Source organism: Coffea arabica, chromosome 10e (assembly GCF_036785885.1).
Source record: "Coffea arabica cultivar ET-39 chromosome 10e, Coffea Arabica ET-39 HiFi, whole genome shotgun sequence".
In the NCBI taxonomy this organism is placed as follows: domain Eukaryota; kingdom Viridiplantae; phylum Streptophyta; class Magnoliopsida; order Gentianales; family Rubiaceae; genus Coffea; species Coffea arabica.
In genome coordinates, this window is record NC_092328.1 from 28,074,395 (window position 1) to 28,096,601 (window position 22,207).

Genomic DNA, 22,207 nt, shown 5'->3' on the forward strand with positions numbered 1-22,207 from the left:
GAACGTATTTTCCAATGGCGTAAGCCATGCTCTATTTCGAGTTAAATTGACTGAGTTGTGACTGAAACAAGTGGACTGCTCTGTTTTGGAAAAACCCTAATGTTGGACTGGTTTGGAACAAGATATTGGAGTGAACTTGTTAATTGATGTTCTTGATACTAAACACTTACCAAAGGCATTATGGATGTTTCTTAGGCCTTTATTTCACAAATGAACCATGATTGTATAGTTTGCTTGATTAGACGTTTTGAATTGGGTAATGAAAGTCTCAAGGCAGATTGCCTTATAATTTTCCTGAACTTTGGTTGACTAATTAACTATCTTACCGAAAGTATTTTTCCCTGAAATTTGATAGAGTGGTACCTTTCATATGGGAGTAAAATACTGCCAATTTTGGTACCAATCCAAGTTCGTTTCGATACCCAATTAAATTTCTAGTGTTGGAGGTTCAAAACTGGAAATTCTTCTTCAGTCTTGAATCTTCCTCAACTTGGGGCTACTATATCTTGGTGCTCGAAACTCCGTTTCTCAATCCGCTTGTTTTGTTATACTCTTGGATTGCAACACTATTTGATTTCCAAATTTCAAAGGTTAGTTCAAAACAAGTGAATTTTACTGAATTTCCAAAATTGGCCAAAAACCAACCTTGAAACTGTCTTAGTATTCTACAGCAGTAACTTTGATCCAACTTTTGAATACCTTCCATTTCGAATCATGGAAAAGTGTCTTCTAGAAACTTGTAGTACTCGGAATGTAGTTTCCAATGGTATCAAGCTTTCCAATTTTGGACCTACGTAGTGCAAGATACGATTTTTCTAGAATTGACACCCAAAGCTAAAATTTGACAATTTCTTAGAAATGAGATTTTGGAAACTTGCCTTCTTTTCTCGATACCGATTGAACATTTTTAACTCGATTTCATGAAAAATGTTAGTCTCTTTCTTTAGACTTTAAAACTTTACTCTTGAGCCTCGATTATTAATAATTAAGGCCCAATTCATGAATTCCCTTTAGATTGTACAACCTTCTTTGATAAGTAGGAGTTCTAAGTGATAGTGTATAATAGTTAATGGTTGTTTACTCAGGCACTCGAGGGAATCTCCAAGGGGAACTCGGAGCGGACACCTAAAACGCTTGTTTGAAAACTACTCGCTTGTTTTGACTAGGTGAGTGTTCCATATAGGAATACGTAATTGGAATAAGTCTATGACATGCATAACCCATGATTATTAAGTGTTAAGTGCTATATGTTAAGTATTTACCACACTCATGCATATCTGAATAAGGTATACTTGAATTACTTGACATGAAATACCTGAAATATGTATATTTGAACTATTCGATATGAAATGCTTAAAGAGCATATTTATGTGATTACTTGAAATACTAGATATGAAATGTTTGGAGAGCATATCTACATGATGTGTTTAAATGATTAATTATGCTATGACAGCATAAGTCGGTTGGAGTGAATCTCCTCGACCCTTATGTGGAAAAAGTGAAAATCGGCCAATGGTGGCCTATTAAAATGACATATGTCTGCCAATTAACCGTAATTACCACCGTTTACCGTTTACCGTGTTTACTTACCGTTTTCTAATCCATTCGGCTACTTGCTTACTTGATTATCTGCTTACGTGATCACCAACTTACTTGATCACTTGATTATCATGAATCGCATGTTATATGAAGTTGTCCATCATTGTTAGGCGAGTGTGTACTTTACCTCACTCGACCTACTCAAATGATGAATTTTACCTTTTGTCGAATTACTTGATTACTTGTGCATGTTGTAAGCTCTAAGCTGAACTTGGGCCCTGCCTCGGTTACTGACCTACTCGAGCCAGGACTGGGCTCGGTCGGGTAGGTTGGAACCCTGGACAACCGTTTCGGTATACTCGAGTATTACCACTGGAGGGATAAGGTGATGGCCAGTCAAACCGAGGGGATCCGGAAGTCATAAGGTGCAGATGACCGACAGAGTTCCACTGGAACACCGTATCCTACAGTATATGTTTACCTTGTATCATAATAATTGTTTCGTGCTAAAATGCCAACATGAAATCCTGAGCTATGCCTGTAATAAGCTCCAATCACTCGTGAACTATACATGCCAATGTCTCATACCATGATAAATGTCTCAAATTACCGTACAAAGATTATCACCTCATGATAACATGCCATTGTGTAACCTTGAACCATGCATATGATATGCCCAACTTACTGGATTTATTTGAATTGTTAGAGTGTCTTGGAACCTCACTGGGCTGTGTAGCTCATACCACGTTGTGGATTTCTTTTACAGGGTTCGAGACCAAGGGTGCTCGTGAGTAGTACTAGATTGTTTTCTTTTGAAGACTTTAAGTTATATTATAACGGATGGCTATAGTACCCCTTTTCCATTGGGTTGTATTTAAGCTTGAAAGCTGCATAATTGTAAGTGTGAGATATTCGAAGTACTTTAATTATGTATTGAGGTTACTTAAAGTATTTCGAGCTTTTGAATGATCGATTGTAGTGAGTCCCGACGAGAGCTGGGCAGGCGTCCCGCGGATACCCTTTGGTTCGCCTTAGGGAGAAGTGGGGGCGTCACAGTTGGTATCAGAGCTTAGGCTTCAGATCTTTGTAGTGTATCCTAGGCTTAAATGTTTAGGATGCCGGACTGTGGGACTGGTTTGAAAGTTAAATGATTGCTTGTAGCAATGAAATTTAGAGCCAATTCACGTGGTCTCTGCAAAGGAGCAAGATAGGACCAAGTGGTGTTATGGTCCTTACTATGTGATTGAGTAAAGGTTTAAGTGCCCTTCAAAAAATGTAAGCTGTGAATCATGAATGTTATAGGTTGTAAAACCTTTATCTTGATAATTGGAGGGAATTTGATATGTATGTTGGGTAGGAATCTCGAATGTGGTGATTTAGTCTTGGGACCGGCCGGCTCGAGTTGTGAATTACCTTATTTCGGATTCTTGTACCCGAGTACTTGAGAGTTGAGGGCAACCATAAGGACTTTATATCTCCATTTTTGGGGAATAAGAATGAATCGATATTTCATGTGAATGGTTGCAGGAAACCAATAATTGTTTGGTTAAGATGGTACAATAATTAAGAGTGGAAGATGGAAAATATTGTAACTCAAAAGATCCTTGTGTTGGGATTGAAATCGAGCATGTTAGGGAATGAGAATCGTCTAGTTCCAATAATCTAGTGAATCCCTACTTGTGATCTTTTATAGTGAGACGATGGGAGTAGAACTTAGAGTCTGCGCCTTGAAGATGAATGTACTTGTGATGATCACTTGTTTATTTTGCTATTGACTTTGACTTGGCATGAACTTTACTTGGCCATAACTTGTTTTATAATTTAATGAACTCTAGTTTGTGTTTACTTGCATAGTGATAATGTTATTTGTGTAAGTGACTTCATTCTCTTTAAATGTTGCTACTGGTATATGAGTATAGTTCAATTTTAACTAAGTGTGAGGGTTATGCATGTGCGTATAGATTAGTTGTGAACATGGAAACTAGAGGACAACGAAAGGAACGTCAACCTAGACAACCCCGAAATGAAAGAGTAGCTAATGGGTCCGGTATTGATCAAAACGTTGAGTCAAGTGTTGGGAGAGGAAATGACCAAATGGGACAAGTTTTAACTCGCATGACGGATATCCTGGAGCTCTTGGTAGCTCAACAAGGTCAAGGTGTTGGACAAGGAAACCAACGTGGAAACCAAGAGATAGGGGAGGATCGAGCTTTAGAGCGGTTTCAAAAATTTTTTCCGCCCAAGTTTGCTGGAGGACCTGATCCAGAGGTGGCTGAGAATTGGTTAGAGAATATAAGAAATATATTCGATGCCTTGGATTACACAGAGGAGAGACAAGTCACCTTTGCTGTATTTCAACTTGAAGGAGCAGCCCGAGCCTGGTGGAATGTTATAAGAAACAAGTGGGAAAGAGATCAAACCCTAAGGACTTGGATAAACTTTGTACGTGAATTTAATGAGAAATTTCTTCCTCCACTTGTCCAAGAAAAGAGAGAAGATGATTTTATAAAGCTTCGTCAAGGAACTTTGAGCGTAGCTGAGTATGAAACACGCTTTACAAAGTTATCTACATATGCCCCAGAATTGGTGGCTACTGAACGGAAGAGAATAAGAAGGTTTATCCAAGGATTAGATTTGGAAATCCAAGATGCCCTTGCTGCAGCACAGGTTGAAACATTTAGTGACGCTCTCGAAAAAGCGCAAAGGGTAGAAAGCACAAAATCTCAACTGAGAGCTCTCCAAGCAAGGAAAAGAGATGCATCTGATAGTACACTAGGAGGAAATGGACCACCACCCAAAGTTAGAAAAGAAGTGGATGGAGTAGGACTGTTATTTCCTGCACCACTCATGATAAAGGAACCAAAAGGAACTATGTCGCGAGGGACTTCAGTAGAACAGACACGATCAAAGAAAACCTCGCAAGCCAGTCAGGTCACAACACCTCGTCCGACTTGTGGATATTGTGGAAGGACGAATCACATTGAAGAAAACTGTTGGCTAAAGGGACGAAAGTGTATGGGGTGTGGGAGTACCAACCATAAAGTTCATGACTGTCCAAGGAGGTATCCACGAGAAACTACTGCTCCACAAGGAAATGGAACTGTCCCTCGACAAGTCAATGGAAGGAGAAACCGACCAATGGCATCAGAAAGAAAGCATAACATGAACACACCACATGGTTCAGAGTTGTCTGAGATTACAGAAGGTATGAATTTCGAGGACGAAATTCTTTTAAGGAGGGGAGGTTGTGAGGACTCGTAAAAACTATTATTTTTTTTAGCCTAATTTGTGGCTTAATAAATTATTTAATTGGATATTTGCCTCGAGGAATATTTTCTAGTCTTATTAGACCTAAATACATGGTAATATAACTTCGTTATATTTTTAAAGTAACTCATTTCATGAATTAATTTCCTGGAGCGCGTTTAGTAAAAACAGTGAATAGTGCTTGAAGATTTTATCCGCTTGAGAGTACAATAAGTTTGGAATATTGGAGACATGTATAATGGACCTAAATTCGGTATTTTAATGTTTAAATACTCAAGTGATAGTTATTAGTACTATCGTTATAAGAATTTCCCGGAAGTTTCGCGTTATAGCGGTAAAATTGGCGGTACGCGTTTTCACACGCGCGACTTTATTTGAGGAACTTTAGACCCTTGTTTCGAGACAATTAAGAGTGAATAATGTTTATATTAACATGAGTGCATTAGAGGTTTAGTGCACTAGTGAACCAAACGCGCGAGAAAATCGAGCCCTAATCGCGCCAAACGCACCCTAATGTGAGTTGACTAATGGGTGACTTGAGGCCACAAGTTAATGTCTTCTCTTGGAAGCTAAAATCTGATCACTCTCTCTCTCTCTTGAGCTTCAAACAGCCGGCCAGCTCCCTCCTCTCTCTAACTCATTTGCAACAAAATTTCTGCTCACTAATCTCATTCAAAACCACTCCAAATCATCTCCAAAATTAACCAAACTTGCACCACACCTAGCTTGACACTTGAGGATCATTTTGAGCTGCAAACAAGGGCTGGAAATCACGGTTTTTCTGGGGTAATAGAGGGCCGAAAATTCTGCTGAACATCAACCCAAAGTAAGTGATGATCCACTCTTGAAAACTTGAAGTTTGGAAGCTATCTTACCTTGTTAAGTTCATGCATGCATTTGGTTAGCTTGTGTATGGTGTAAAAATGTGATAGTGGGCTCTTGGAATTCCCACACTTGGGTTATTGTTGCTGATGTGATGATTGATGGTGATTATATTGTTGGTTTAGTGGTTATAATGATGCATTAGTGGTGGGTAATTAGTAGAAACTTCATTGGGTGTAAGAAGCAAAAACTTCCGATTTTGCCCCTGCCATGTTCGGCCATTTCCAGGCCAATTTTTAATGGTTTAATGGCTTGAATTAGATGTTTATAGGATGTATTAGATGTGTGAAAAATTTCATTGGAAAATATTGAGGTTTGATTGAGCAAATGAATTTTTCTTGAGAAACTAGCAATCTGGAAAACTGTTCGCGTATGATTCTGACCAGTGGTAGTATTTTGGCTATAACTCTGTCCTCGGATGTCGAAATCATGTGCCGTTGGTGGCGTTGGAAACTAGACATTCCTGGCTTTAATTTGGTATATAATGCACGTTCTGATTCTTTGTGAGCAAGCCGAACCAAATGTTTTAAGTTCGCTGTCCTGTTGCTCTGTTCATCTGGAATGAAGTGTTCAGGCAGCAACTTGATGCCCGATTTTGAACCAGATTGGTGCCGAATTTGGAAATGATTTATTCTGTGATATTTTACCCCTATGAACGTATTTTCCAATGGCGTAAGCCATGCTCTATTTCGAGTTAAATTGACTGAGTTGTGACTGAAACAAGTGGACTGCTCTGTTTTGGAAAAACCCTAATGTTGGACTGGTTTGGAACAAGATATTGGAGTGAACTTGTTAATTGATGTTCTTGATACTAAACACTTACCAAAGGCATTATGGATGTTTCTTAGGCCTTTATTTCACAAATGAACCATGATTGTATAGTTTGCTTGATTAGACGTTTTGAATTGGGTAATGAAAGTCTCAAGGCAGATTGCCTTATAATTTTCCTGAACTTTGGTTGACTAATTAACTATCTTACCGAAAGTATTTTTCCCTGAAATTTGATAGAGTGGTACCTTTCATATGGGAGTAAAATACTGCCAATTTTGGTACCAATCCAAGTTCGTTTCGATACCCAATTAAATTTCTAGTGTTGGAGGTTCAAAACTGGAAATTCTTCTTCAGTCTTGAATCTTCCTCAACTTGGGGCTACTATATCTTGGTGCTCGAAACTCCGTTTCTCAATCCGCTTGTTTTGTTATACTCTTGGATTGCAACACTATTTGATTTCCAAATTTCAAAGGTTAGTTCAAAACAAGTGAATTTTACTGAATTTCCAAAATTGGCCAAAAACCAACCTTGAAACTGTCTTAGTATTCTACAGCAGTAACTTTGATCCAACTTTTGAATACCTTCCATTTCGAATCATGGAAAAGTGTCTTCTAGAAACTTGTAGTACTCGGAATGTAGTTTCCAATGGTATCAAGCTTTCCAATTTTGGACCTACGTAGTGCAAGATACGATTTTTCTAGAATTGACACCCAAAGCTAAAATTTGACAATTTCTTAGAAATGAGATTTTGGAAACTTGCCTTCTTTTCTCGATACCGATTGAACATTTTTAACTCGATTTCATGAAAAATGTTAGTCTCTTTCTTTAGACTTTAAAACTTTACTCTTGAGCCTCGATTATTAATAATTAAGGCCCAATTCATGAATTCCCTTTAGATTGTACAACCTTCTTTGATAAGTAGGAGTTCTAAGTGATAGTGTATAATAGTTAATGGTTGTTTACTCAGGCACTCGAGGGAATCTCCAAGGGGAACTCGGAGCGGACACCTAAAACGCTTGTTTGAAAACTACTCGCTTGTTTTGACTAGGTGAGTGTTCCATATAGGAATACGTAATTGGAATAAGTCTATGACATGCATAACCCATGATTATTAAGTGTTAAGTGCTATATGTTAAGTATTTACCACACTCATGCATATCTGAATAAGGTATACTTGAATTACTTGACATGAAATACCTGAAATATGTATATTTGAACTATTCGATATGAAATGCTTAAAGAGCATATTTATGTGATTACTTGAAATACTAGATATGAAATGTTTGGAGAGCATATCTACATGATGTGTTTAAATGATTAATTATGCTATGACAGCATAAGTCGGTTGGAGTGAATCTCCTCGACCCTTATGTGGAAAAAGTGAAAATCGGCCAATGGTGGCCTATTAAAATGACATATGTCTGCCAATTAACCGTAATTACCACCGTTTACCGTTTACCGTGTTTACTTACCGTTTTCTAATCCATTCGGCTACTTGCTTACTTGATTATCTGCTTACGTGATCACCAACTTACTTGATCACTTGATTATCATGAATCGCATGTTATATGAAGTTGTCCATCATTGTTAGGCGAGTGTGTACTTTACCTCACTCGACCTACTCAAATGATGAATTTTACCTTTTGTCGAATTACTTGATTACTTGTGCATGTTGTAAGCTCTAAGCTGAACTTGGGCCCTGCCTCGGTTACTGACCTACTCGAGCCAGGACTGGGCTCGGTCGGGTAGGTTGGAACCCTGGACAACCGTTTCGGTATACTCGAGTATTACCACTGGAGGGATAAGGTGATGGCCAGTCAAACCGAGGGGATCCGGAAGTCATAAGGTGCAGATGACCGACAGAGTTCCACTGGAACACCGTATCCTACAGTATATGTTTACCTTGTATCATAATAATTGTTTCGTGCTAAAATGCCAACATGAAATCCTGAGCTATGCCTGTAATAAGCTCCAATCACTCGTGAACTATACATGCCAATGTCTCATACCATGATAAATGTCTCAAATTACCGTACAAAGATTATCACCTCATGATAACATGCCATTGTGTAACCTTGAACCATGCATATGATATGCCCAACTTACTGGATTTATTTGAATTGTTAGAGTGTCTTGGAACCTCACTGGGCTGTGTAGCTCATACCACGTTGTGGATTTCTTTTACAGGGTTCGAGACCAAGGGTGCTCGTGAGTAGTACTAGATTGTTTTCTTTTGAAGACTTTAAGTTATATTATAACGGATGGCTATAGTACCCCTTTTCCATTGGGTTGTATTTAAGCTTGAAAGCTGCATAATTGTAAGTGTGAGATATTCGAAGTACTTTAATTATGTATTGAGGTTACTTAAAGTATTTCGAGCTTTTGAATGATCGATTGTAGTGAGTCCCGACGAGAGCTGGGCAGGCGTCCCGCGGATACCCTTTGGTTCGCCTTAGGGAGAAGTGGGGGCGTCACAGTTGGTATCAGAGCTTAGGCTTCAGATCTTTGTAGTGTATCCTAGGCTTAAATGTTTAGGATGCCGGACTGTGGGACTGGTTTGAAAGTTAAATGATTGCTTGTAGCAATGAAATTTAGAGCCAATTCACGTGGTCTCTGCAAAGGAGCAAGATAGGACCAAGTGGTGTTATGGTCCTTACTATGTGATTGAGTAAAGGTTTAAGTGCCCTTCAAAAAATGTAAGCTGTGAATCATGAATGTTATAGGTTGTAAAACCTTTATCTTGATAATTGGAGGGAATTTGATATGTATGTTGGGTAGGAATCTCGAATGTGGTGATTTAGTCTTGGGACCGGCCGGCTCGAGTTGTGAATTACCTTATTTCGGATTCTTGTACCCGAGTACTTGAGAGTTGAGGGCAACCATAAGGACTTTATATCTCCATTTTTGGGGAATAAGAATGAATCGATATTTCATGTGAATGGTTGCAGGAAACCAATAATTGTTTGGTTAAGATGGTACAATAATTAAGAGTGGAAGATGGAAAATATTGTAACTCAAAAGATCCTTGTGTTGGGATTGAAATCGAGCATGTTAGGGAATGAGAATCGTCTAGTTCCAATAATCTAGTGAATCCCTACTTGTGATCTTTTATAGTGAGACGATGGGAGTAGAACTTAGAGTCTGCGCCTTGAAGATGAATGTACTTGTGATGATCACTTGTTTATTTTGCTATTGACTTTGACTTGGCATGAACTTTACTTGGCCATAACTTGTTTTATAATTTAATGAACTCTAGTTTGTGTTTACTTGCATAGTGATAATGTTATTTGTGTAAGTGACTTCATTCTCTTTAAATGTTGCTACTGGTATATGAGTATAGTTCAATTTTAACTAAGTGTGAGGGTTATGCATGTGCGTATAGATTAGTTGTGAACATGGAAACTAGAGGACAACGAAAGGAACGTCAACCTAGACAACCCCGAAATGAAAGAGTAGCTAATGGGTCCGGTATTGATCAAAACGTTGAGTCAAGTGTTGGGAGAGGAAATGACCAAATGGGACAAGTTTTAACTCGCATGACGGATATCCTGGAGCTCTTGGTAGCTCAACAAGGTCAAGGTGTTGGACAAGGAAACCAACGTGGAAACCAAGAGATAGGGGAGGATCGAGCTTTAGAGCGGTTTCAAAAATTTTTTCCGCCCAAGTTTGCTGGAGGACCTGATCCAGAGGTGGCTGAGAATTGGTTAGAGAATATAAGAAATATATTCGATGCCTTGGATTACACAGAGGAGAGACAAGTCACCTTTGCTGTATTTCAACTTGAAGGAGCAGCCCGAGCCTGGTGGAATGTTATAAGAAACAAGTGGGAAAGAGATCAAACCCTAAGGACTTGGATAAACTTTGTACGTGAATTTAATGAGAAATTTCTTCCTCCACTTGTCCAAGAAAAGAGAGAAGATGATTTTATAAAGCTTCGTCAAGGAACTTTGAGCGTAGCTGAGTATGAAACACGCTTTACAAAGTTATCTACATATGCCCCAGAATTGGTGGCTACTGAACGGAAGAGAATAAGAAGGTTTATCCAAGGATTAGATTTGGAAATCCAAGATGCCCTTGCTGCAGCACAGGTTGAAACATTTAGTGACGCTCTCGAAAAAGCGCAAAGGGTAGAAAGCACAAAATCTCAACTGAGAGCTCTCCAAGCAAGGAAAAGAGATGCATCTGATAGTACACTAGGAGGAAATGGACCACCACCCAAAGTTAGAAAAGAAGTGGATGGAGTAGGACTGTTATTTCCTGCACCACTCATGATAAAGGAACCAAAAGGAACTATGTCGCGAGGGACTTCAGTAGAACAGACACGATCAAAGAAAACCTCGCAAGCCAGTCAGGTCACAACACCTCGTCCGACTTGTGGATATTGTGGAAGGACGAATCACATTGAAGAAAACTGTTGGCTAAAGGGACGAAAGTGTATGGGGTGTGGGAGTACCAACCATAAAGTTCATGACTGTCCAAGGAGGTATCCACGAGAAACTACTGCTCCACAAGGAAATGGAACTGTCCCTCGACAAGTCAATGGAAGGAGAAACCGACCAATGGCATCAGAAAGAAAGCATAACATGAACACACCACATGGTTCAGAGTTGTCTGAGATTACAGAAGGTATGAATTTCGAGGACGAAATTCTTTTAAGGAGGGGAGGTTGTGAGGACTCGTAAAAACTATTATTTTTTTTAGCCTAATTTGTGGCTTAATAAATTATTTAATTGGATATTTGCCTCGAGGAATATTTTCTAGTCTTATTAGACCTAAATACATGGTAATATAACTTCGTTATATTTTTAAAGTAACTCATTTCATGAATTAATTTCCTGGAGCGCGTTTAGTAAAAACAGTGAATAGTGCTTGAAGATTTTATCCGCTTGAGAGTACAATAAGTTTGGAATATTGGAGACATGTATAATGGACCTAAATTCGGTATTTTAATGTTTAAATACTCAAGTGATAGTTATTAGTACTATCGTTATAAGAATTTCCCGGAAGTTTCGCGTTATAGCGGTAAAATTGGCGGTACGCGTTTTCACACGCGCGACTTTATTTGAGGAACTTTAGACCCTTGTTTCGAGACAATTAAGAGTGAATAATGTTTATATTAACATGAGTGCATTAGAGGTTTAGTGCACTAGTGAACCAAACGCGCGAGAAAATCGAGCCCTAATCGCGCCAAACGCACCCTAATGTGAGTTGACTAATGGGTGACTTGAGGCCACAAGTTAATGTCTTCTCTTGGAAGCTAAAATCTGATCACTCTCTCTCTCTCTTGAGCTTCAAACAGCCGGCCAGCTCCCTCCTCTCTCTAACTCATTTGCAACAAAATTTCTGCTCACTAATCTCATTCAAAACCACTCCAAATCATCTCCAAAATTAACCAAACTTGCACCACACCTAGCTTGACACTTGAGGATCATTTTGAGCTGCAAACAAGGGCTGGAAATCACGGTTTTTCTGGGGTAATAGAGGGCCGAAAATTCTGCTGAACATCAACCCAAAGTAAGTGATGATCCACTCTTGAAAACTTGAAGTTTGGAAGCTATCTTACCTTGTTAAGTTCATGCATGCATTTGGTTAGCTTGTGTATGGTGTAAAAATGTGATAGTGGGCTCTTGGAATTCCCACACTTGGGTTATTGTTGCTGATGTGATGATTGATGGTGATTATATTGTTGGTTTAGTGGTTATAATGATGCATTAGTGGTGGGTAATTAGTAGAAACTTCATTGGGTGTAAGAAGCAAAAACTTCCGATTTTGCCCCTGCCATGTTCGGCCATTTCCAGGCCAATTTTTAATGGTTTAATGGCTTGAATTAGATGTTTATAGGATGTATTAGATGTGTGAAAAATTTCATTGGAAAATATTGAGGTTTGATTGAGCAAATGAATTTTTCTTGAGAAACTAGCAATCTGGAAAACTGTTCGCGTATGATTCTGACCAGTGGTAGTATTTTGGCTATAACTCTGTCCTCGGATGTCGAAATCATGTGCCGTTGGTGGCGTTGGAAACTAGACATTCCTGGCTTTAATTTGGTATATAATGCACGTTCTGATTCTTTGTGAGCAAGCCGAACCAAATGTTTTAAGTTCGCTGTCCTGTTGCTCTGTTCATCTGGAATGAAGTGTTCAGGCAGCAACTTGATGCCCGATTTTGAACCAGATTGGTGCCGAATTTGGAAATGATTTATTCTGTGATATTTTACCCCTATGAACGTATTTTCCAATGGCGTAAGCCATGCTCTATTTCGAGTTAAATTGACTGAGTTGTGACTGAAACAAGTGGACTGCTCTGTTTTGGAAAAACCCTAATGTTGGACTGGTTTGGAACAAGATATTGGAGTGAACTTGTTAATTGATGTTCTTGATACTAAACACTTACCAAAGGCATTATGGATGTTTCTTAGGCCTTTATTTCACAAATGAACCATGATTGTATAGTTTGCTTGATTAGACGTTTTGAATTGGGTAATGAAAGTCTCAAGGCAGATTGCCTTATAATTTTCCTGAACTTTGGTTGACTAATTAACTATCTTACCGAAAGTATTTTTCCCTGAAATTTGATAGAGTGGTACCTTTCATATGGGAGTAAAATACTGCCAATTTTGGTACCAATCCAAGTTCGTTTCGATACCCAATTAAATTTCTAGTGTTGGAGGTTCAAAACTGGAAATTCTTCTTCAGTCTTGAATCTTCCTCAACTTGGGGCTACTATATCTTGGTGCTCGAAACTCCGTTTCTCAATCCGCTTGTTTTGTTATACTCTTGGATTGCAACACTATTTGATTTCCAAATTTCAAAGGTTAGTTCAAAACAAGTGAATTTTACTGAATTTCCAAAATTGGCCAAAAACCAACCTTGAAACTGTCTTAGTATTCTACAGCAGTAACTTTGATCCAACTTTTGAATACCTTCCATTTCGAATCATGGAAAAGTGTCTTCTAGAAACTTGTAGTACTCGGAATGTAGTTTCCAATGGTATCAAGCTTTCCAATTTTGGACCTACGTAGTGCAAGATACGATTTTTCTAGAATTGACACCCAAAGCTAAAATTTGACAATTTCTTAGAAATGAGATTTTGGAAACTTGCCTTCTTTTCTCGATACCGATTGAACATTTTTAACTCGATTTCATGAAAAATGTTAGTCTCTTTCTTTAGACTTTAAAACTTTACTCTTGAGCCTCGATTATTAATAATTAAGGCCCAATTCATGAATTCCCTTTAGATTGTACAACCTTCTTTGATAAGTAGGAGTTCTAAGTGATAGTGTATAATAGTTAATGGTTGTTTACTCAGGCACTCGAGGGAATCTCCAAGGGGAACTCGGAGCGGACACCTAAAACGCTTGTTTGAAAACTACTCGCTTGTTTTGACTAGGTGAGTGTTCCATATAGGAATACGTAATTGGAATAAGTCTATGACATGCATAACCCATGATTATTAAGTGTTAAGTGCTATATGTTAAGTATTTACCACACTCATGCATATCTGAATAAGGTATACTTGAATTACTTGACATGAAATACCTGAAATATGTATATTTGAACTATTCGATATGAAATGCTTAAAGAGCATATTTATGTGATTACTTGAAATACTAGATATGAAATGTTTGGAGAGCATATCTACATGATGTGTTTAAATGATTAATTATGCTATGACAGCATAAGTCGGTTGGAGTGAATCTCCTCGACCCTTATGTGGAAAAAGTGAAAATCGGCCAATGGTGGCCTATTAAAATGACATATGTCTGCCAATTAACCGTAATTACCACCGTTTACCGTTTACCGTGTTTACTTACCGTTTTCTAATCCATTCGGCTACTTGCTTACTTGATTATCTGCTTACGTGATCACCAACTTACTTGATCACTTGATTATCATGAATCGCATGTTATATGAAGTTGTCCATCATTGTTAGGCGAGTGTGTACTTTACCTCACTCGACCTACTCAAATGATGAATTTTACCTTTTGTCGAATTACTTGATTACTTGTGCATGTTGTAAGCTCTAAGCTGAACTTGGGCCCTGCCTCGGTTACTGACCTACTCGAGCCAGGACTGGGCTCGGTCGGGTAGGTTGGAACCCTGGACAACCGTTTCGGTATACTCGAGTATTACCACTGGAGGGATAAGGTGATGGCCAGTCAAACCGAGGGGATCCGGAAGTCATAAGGTGCAGATGACCGACAGAGTTCCACTGGAACACCGTATCCTACAGTATATGTTTACCTTGTATCATAATAATTGTTTCGTGCTAAAATGCCAACATGAAATCCTGAGCTATGCCTGTAATAAGCTCCAATCACTCGTGAACTATACATGCCAATGTCTCATACCATGATAAATGTCTCAAATTACCGTACAAAGATTATCACCTCATGATAACATGCCATTGTGTAACCTTGAACCATGCATATGATATGCCCAACTTACTGGATTTATTTGAACTGTTAGAGTGTCTTGGAACCTCACTGGGCTGTGTAGCTCATACCACGTTGTGGATTTCTTTTACAGGGTTCGAGACCAAGGGTGCTCGTGAGTAGTACTAGATTGTTTTCTTTTGAAGACTTTAAGTTATATTATAACGGATGGCTATAGTACCCCTTTTCCATTGGGTTGTATTTAAGCTTGAAAGCTGCATAATTGTAAGTGTGAGATATTCGAAGTACTTTAATTATGTATTGAGGTTACTTAAAGTATTTCGAGCTTTTGAATGATCGATTGTAGTGAGTCCCGGCGAGAGCTGGGCAGGCGTCCCGCGGATACCCTTTGGTTCGCCTTAGGGAGAAGTGGGGGCGTCACACAGATCGTACGGGATCAAAACGGAAATATGCACGGTCAGAAGCTGAAATTCAAAACGTACACAATTTCAGGGTACAAAACAGGTGCTAGTGTTTTGGTTATAACTCGAGCTACACAGATCCGTTTGACCGGAAATTTTATAGATATATTTAGGGCTTAAGAGGTTACAATGTTGAAGAAGGCTACTCAGTCCAGTTTCGAGGGTAACTAGGTCAAAAATGCAAAATACTACACCAGAATCACAAAAACAGATTCACAGAACGCATTCTAGCGGAAACATCATAAATAAGGCTATCCAAGTCCGAATCCAGAAATTTGAAAACCAGATGAAAGCTAAGAAACAGGGATACATTTCATCAGAAGGCCTCAACAACCAATTCGGAAGCATTCCTAACCAAAACAATCAATTACAGGCGCAATTCTTACATTCGGATCAAACCAGGACAGCAAGGGTAATTTCGACTTTTCTCATCCTACACTACTCCGATTGACCTGAAATTTTGTAGGCACCTCTAAAATGTCATTCCCTACAACTTTCATGTTTTAAGCCAAGGCCAATTCGGGCAGAATGCTCCCACAAAAAACCCTCATTTTCTGAAATTTCTTCCAAACCAGAAATTGGTTGCAATTAATCACTTTTTCCACCTCCTAGAGTCATTATATACCATTTCCAATCATCATAGATAGCCACACAATCATGCTTATATTAAAACAGAAAAATCCCCAAAAATAATAAAACTTCATCACTTCAACCACAAATCAAGAAATAATCCATAAACTTGCATCTCATACTACCACTAAGCATGATTTAAGCATCAATTAAGGGAGGAGGGTGGTTCTTCACAACTTACCTTAAAAACAAGAGAGAGAGAGCAAGAGGTCCTCCTAGCTTTCCAAATCACTCCACCAAACAACTTACTAACACTAATTGAAGAGGTTTTATGGAGTAAGTTCAAGTTTCAATGGTTGGTTTTGATGATTTGGAGCAAAATGGAAGTTACAAAATATATTAAAACTAGCTCAACTCGTGCTTCAAAACATCATAGTCTCCAAAAGTGGTTCCCTGTAAGGAAAACAAAATATAATGGAGTGAGCTTATGCCCAGTGAGATACTTTCACTCAAGCAAGGAAGTTCAATTATGCATGGAGTCGATCAATCCCAAATCATTCAAGAAGAAAGCTAAATAAAGTCACATATCAATAACAATGGTAAAAGGATACGGACGGCTCTCAAGAGCCCCTTTCCTCGCTCGCCATACTTGATCGTATCTCATTGACCCTCCGTCAATGTACAAAGTGTAACCAAACGTAGACTCCACTTTACTTCCATTCCTTCCACCCAACATACCCCTACCGGACCCGAACTCCAAACAGTGAAAAAAATTGGCAATACTCGAGTATACTGGAATCCAGAGTCTCATACTACAAGATTCCATATAACAGTCCCCATGGCTTGTCAATTTTCACGACCATGCCCTTGCCGGCTCGATTCAATTGTCCACCAATGGGGTTGAGCTCAGTGTTAACAGTAATGGCCGTTGGATACTCGTCCAAACGACACCAATTCCAATATATTCATATACCATTCAAGTAGCACAGTAAACAGTCATATATAAGACATAAAGGGTGAGGGTGATCAAGTACACCCTCGCTTGAACCAATTTCAAGTGTAACAAAGCCATATAGTAACAAGCAAGTGAGTGGTACACTCACCAAGTAAGCAAATGAAATTTCATACACTTCCGCCCAAAGAGCGTCTTGAATCACCGTCACGCCCTAAAACATTCAAACAAGCACAATGAGACTCGAATACGAGTCATAAACCGAATCCACATACTATTAGAGTAAAATCAAATGGAACGTCTAAGTGCAAAATCAAACTAGGACATGTGCGGAAACGAAGTTTAGATTGGAAAACAAAAGGCAGATTTGCTGTTGCTTAGCGGAATTAACACAACTGAAGCTACTCTTATTGGATTGAGGTGCAATATACACCATTTCGAAGCTAAAAGAAAGGGCTACAATGTTGAAGAAGGCAACTCAGTCCAGTTTGTAGCGAAACTAGGTCAAAATTTCAATGTACCAAACCAGAACCGCATAAACAGGTTAGTAAACTGCATTCTGGTTAAATGACCATAACTCAGGTTACCGAAGTCTAATTCAAGTGATTCCAAAGCCATCTGAAATCTAAGATACCAGGCTATATTTATTAAGAAGACATTGACAACCAAATCAGTAGTATTCTGGGTCAAACTAACCAATTACAGAAGCGGATTATCAGTTTCGGACAGAAACAGGGCAGCAGGGGTATTTTGGTCTTTTAACAAGATACGTTACTCCGATTGGGCTGAAATTTTGTAGGATATTATAAAACATAATTATATACAACTTTCATGTTTTACACTAAGGCCAATTTGGCCTCTAACTAGGAGAAACAGTACCAGGAAGAACAGGAAAAAATTGAAACCCTAATCTGGAATTTTTCGCACAAAGTGGAAATTTTCCGCAATTCGCTACAATTTACGCACTATAGCTTCATTCTAGACTATCCCAAGCCATCATCTATGGCCACACAATATTAAACATATAAAAATAGAAAAATCATGGATAAATATAAAATTCACCAATTTCTACCAAAAGTCATGAAATAACACCTCAAACCATCTCTTTAACTCACATAAGCCACTAATTACACATTATTGAGAAGAAAAGAGAGGTTCCTTAGCTACTCACCTTACCAACTCAAGAAAGGAAGCACTTAGCACCTTGGTCTTCCAAACCACTTCACAACCAACCTTACTACCACTAAACTAAAGGTTTTTATGGAGGAAATCCAAGTTTAATCGGTTGAACTAGAAGATTGAACAAGATTGGAGGCAAGAAAGTTGGGAGTTTTCTCTTGAAGATGGCCGGCCAAGGAAGCTTGCAAATGAAGATGTTTTTGGTCAATTTTTGTGTTAATTGGTAAAGTGGTGAATAGTGGTCAAAGTCCAAGAGTTAACCACCAAGTGACACATGGCACTCTAATTAATGCATGGCTATCCTTTTGTCACTCCAACTCTCATCCATTGGGTAACCTCCAATTATCTCTTAACACCTGCTAAACTAATCCCGGTATACAAAACTTAACCTAACTAGCCGAATTTTACCGAACTTTCCGCACTAGCGGGTCCCACGTCCGGTATACGCTCTTAATTTCTCAAAAACTAACCGATACTAGAAAAATTATTTTAAAACTATATTTACTCATAACATTATCTAGAAAATTTTCCTAATAAAGAAAATGCAGAAAAGCTTGCAATTAAATAGAATAAAACCTAGAAAATAAGAAAATTTACGGGCTATCACAGTACCGGATAGTCAGACCACGGATAGACGTAAAAACTCTAATTCGCGCTAACTTGAAAACGAAAAGGGTGAACCCTTAATTCTATATTCATTTGCACTTATTGTGGGGTGATTGGGTAGTAGGGCCATTATAAAGTAATAATTTCCAAATAAAAGGAATTTTAAGAACAATGTGCGGGATTTTACAATTCCATTAAAAGTAGGGTTTCGATTAAAACTTGAGAGATTTAAGAAAACCGATTAGTCACAAGTAACTGGGGGTTTATTTTTTTTGAATTTAGGGTTTCTAGTCTTTAAACAAAACAAATTCAAGGGTTTAAATCAAAACCAAAACTAAACAATCTCCTAACATTCGGTGTATCACAATCTCCCCTCTTTAAAAGAATTTCGTCCTCGAAATTGCAACCTTTAAGTCAAATCTTCTTAATCCTTTCACGAGCTAAGGGTTGGAATACTCTGATACCTCATTAACGAGTTCATCAGTAGTGGTAAAGATTACCTCAATCCAAGAACCAACCAACCGTGTAATCCTTAGCTCACAGTCTCAATGGTCTTTAGTCTTAATGAACTTCAAATATCTCGTAGATCGGTCTTAACGGTAGTAATCATTTAAAACGAATAGAAGAAACCTCAATACGATGGAAGATAGGGGGTACCTTCGATGATTGCCAATGGGTCTGCCATCTCTTGATGTCCTATTGCATAGGTCCTTGCCGGCACTTTCAGTTGATTATCCGTGGCATTGGTCGACTTAGACGTGTTCCCGTCTGCCCTTGGCAAATTTCCTTCTTTTGGCAGGTGAGGGCACTGAGCAATCAGGTGTTCAGCACTACCACATCGATAGCATTTCCGAACTTGTCTTTTCTTCCAACAATTATCTTCCATGTGGTTAGCAGCCCCACAAAATCCACATGCCATTCTAGGTCCTGATGTCGGACCTCCTCGTGAGATACCCCTTTGGGTCTCTCTCCCTACCTGACTTTTCTCAACATGTCCTTGATTTGGGATCCCTGTGGATCGTGGACCACTTATTCCTCGGCTCATCTTAGATGGTGGCTCGCTCCTCGAGCTTTGTCCATCAATACAACTACTTGTATCCGGTTGTCTTCTTTTCTTATCATGAAAGGCCTTTACTTGACTCTTAGTACTTTCAATTCTTTGTGCCTTTTCAATCGCTTGACTATAAGTCTCCAATTGAGCTACTGCCAGTGCCTCTTGAATCTCCATATTTAAACCCTGGACAAACCGGCGAATTCTTCTTTGGTCGGTCAACACTAACTCTGGAGTGAAACGAGAGAGTTTGGTAAATTGCGTCTCGTACTCTGCCACACTCATAGTCCCTTGACGTAGGCGTATGAACTCATCCTCTCGCCTTTCTTGAACAAGTGGCGGTAAGTACTTCTCATTAAACTCACAAGTGAAATTCACCCATGTCCATGGGGTTTTCTCTCTATCCCACTTGGCTCGAATCACATTCCACCAGGCACGAGCCGCTCCCTCAAATTGAAAAATGGCAAAAGCTATCTGCCGTTCCTCCGGGTATCCTAACGCAGCAAAAATGTCTAACATTCGCTCCAACCAACTTTCCGCTATATCAAGGCTAGGTCCATCCAAAAATTTTGGCGGTAGAAACTTCTAGAACCGTTCTAAGGCACGGTCCTCTCCCTCATGATTTTTAGGATGCTGTTCTTGGCCTTGACCCTGTTGGTTGACCATTCGTTCTAACAAATTAGCTATTCGCTGTATGGCTGTAGCTACTTGGGTTTCGGCTTGTGTATTCACATTTTCATTTGTTACCCCTCCAGTTCCTTGTCCTTGTCCTCTACCCCCACCACGAGTCTCTATTCGATTGTTTTATAACTTCTATAATTGGGACAAAATATGGTACGAGATCAAAGAGTTGAAAAATTCTAAAATGCACGAAATAATCAAAAGATCAAAATATGTACATATATATACAAGTCACGCCAAAATAAACACATATCAGTTCACATAGCAGCTAATATCCAGCCAATACAAAACATGTTCGTTCATGAGCACACCGGCTCCAAAACAAATCAACAAAACAACTCAGAGTAACGGCCCTAGCGAAAATCCCCTACAGAACCTATAGAGTCTATCGCATCCATCGGTCCCGCTCCGCCAGCCCTAGGTGGCGCCTCGGCAGCCATATCTAAGAGAACCTCACAGTCCAGCATAATACCCAGGGCTCTCTCTCTCATTTGCCCCTTCAAAACGAAGAGGTGGCGGTGGGTCTCCTCAAGCTGACGACCAAGGGTATGCGTCCGCTCTTCCTCAACTCGTAACCCCATCTCGAGGTCACGCAGGTGCATGGCCTGTGCATGACTCACCCCTCTGGCCTCATCCAACTGTGCCCTCAAAGTGTCGACCGTCCTGCCTAGGTGACGACGCTCGTCATCTATAGCCATAACCACCTCGTCAGGGTATCCATACGTATGTCGATACTCACACGATCGACTCATCTGACTGAAGGGAGAATATAGCCTATAGGGTTCCCCAACCCTCCTCTGGTATCTGAGTACTCATCGGCGTACCACCCTGTTCACCGGACCGCCTACACCCGTAGCTCGTACTCCGGCACCGCTAGGTCCACCGGTATCGCTAGGTCCACCAGCCTCCATACCTACACAACAAAATATCACTTAATCAGTTTTCCGGCATTTCATCTTAATAGATATGATTCAACTTAGAGACAATCGAATACTTATATGTTCTATAACACATTTCCCAACTGCCCAAGTCCTCTAACTTAGGAGCTCTGATACCACCCGTGACGCCCCCACTTCTCCCAATGGCGAACCCGAGGGTATCGGCGGGACGCTTGCCTAGCTCGCGCCAGGACTCACTACTTAACATGAGAAAATAGATTTCACGCTAAAAGTAAGTTCTATGTACTCTATTATAGTTTCAAAAGTTGAATAAACTAGTACATCAAGTCATACATACCACGAGTACCAGAAAGTAAACCCTAGAAAATCTGATAACTACAACCACCACGACAATTATATACATCTTACTAGTCAACTTATAACAAATACAAACTCAACTATTCTATAGCCAAACGTCTAAACACCTTCTCGAGCGATCCCCGCATCGGTCCCCTGTTAAGGAAAACAAATGGAATGGGGTAAGCTATATGCTTAGTGAGTAATCAGGGGGAAAAAAATGTAAACTCACATCCAAATAAACAAGTAGATCAGGAGAGTTCACATCAATAACAGAAAGGTAACATCACAAGGGTAGGATACGGGTGGCTCCAAATCCAGTTCAATTTCCCGAGCTTGAACGCCTGTTGACACTCCGTCAACCAAAGTACTCATGGTCCGTAGACTCCACTTACTTTCCCCGTTCACCTTATCAACCCCCGTTGGCCAGTCAACAGCACACAGCAGCTCGAGCGAAACAAAATCACTTAGCTTTAATCAAAGCTTTAACAAAGAACGAAATCCCAAGGTTAGCATGGAACTAACTTCGACCAAGCCCCGGCTAGCTCGAATAGTTCGTCTACCCTTGGAATCGGGCTGGAACCAAGCCCTAAGATATCCAATCTCTCAATAGATGAT

The 22,207-nt window shown here is 39.5% G+C and overlaps 3 long non-coding RNA genes across 3 annotated transcripts; all 3 read left to right on the top strand.

The window, feature by feature from the left end:
- Positions 1–928: 928 nt before the first annotated feature.
- On the top strand, positions 929–2,508 carry LOC140014985 (uncharacterized). Its single transcript, XR_011821735.1, has 2 exons — positions 929–1,166; positions 2,306–2,508. It is a non-coding gene; the product is annotated as an uncharacterized lncRNA (long non-coding RNA).
- Positions 2,509–7,269: 4,761 nt separating this feature from the next.
- On the top strand, positions 7,270–8,849 carry LOC140014986 (uncharacterized). Its single transcript, XR_011821736.1, has 2 exons — positions 7,270–7,507; positions 8,647–8,849. It is a non-coding gene; the product is annotated as an uncharacterized lncRNA (long non-coding RNA).
- Positions 8,850–13,610: 4,761 nt separating this feature from the next.
- Positions 13,611–15,190, top strand: LOC140014971 (uncharacterized). Its single transcript, XR_011821720.1, has 2 exons — positions 13,611–13,848; positions 14,988–15,190. It is a non-coding gene; the product is annotated as an uncharacterized lncRNA (long non-coding RNA).
- Positions 15,191–22,207: the final 7,017 nt, after the last annotated feature.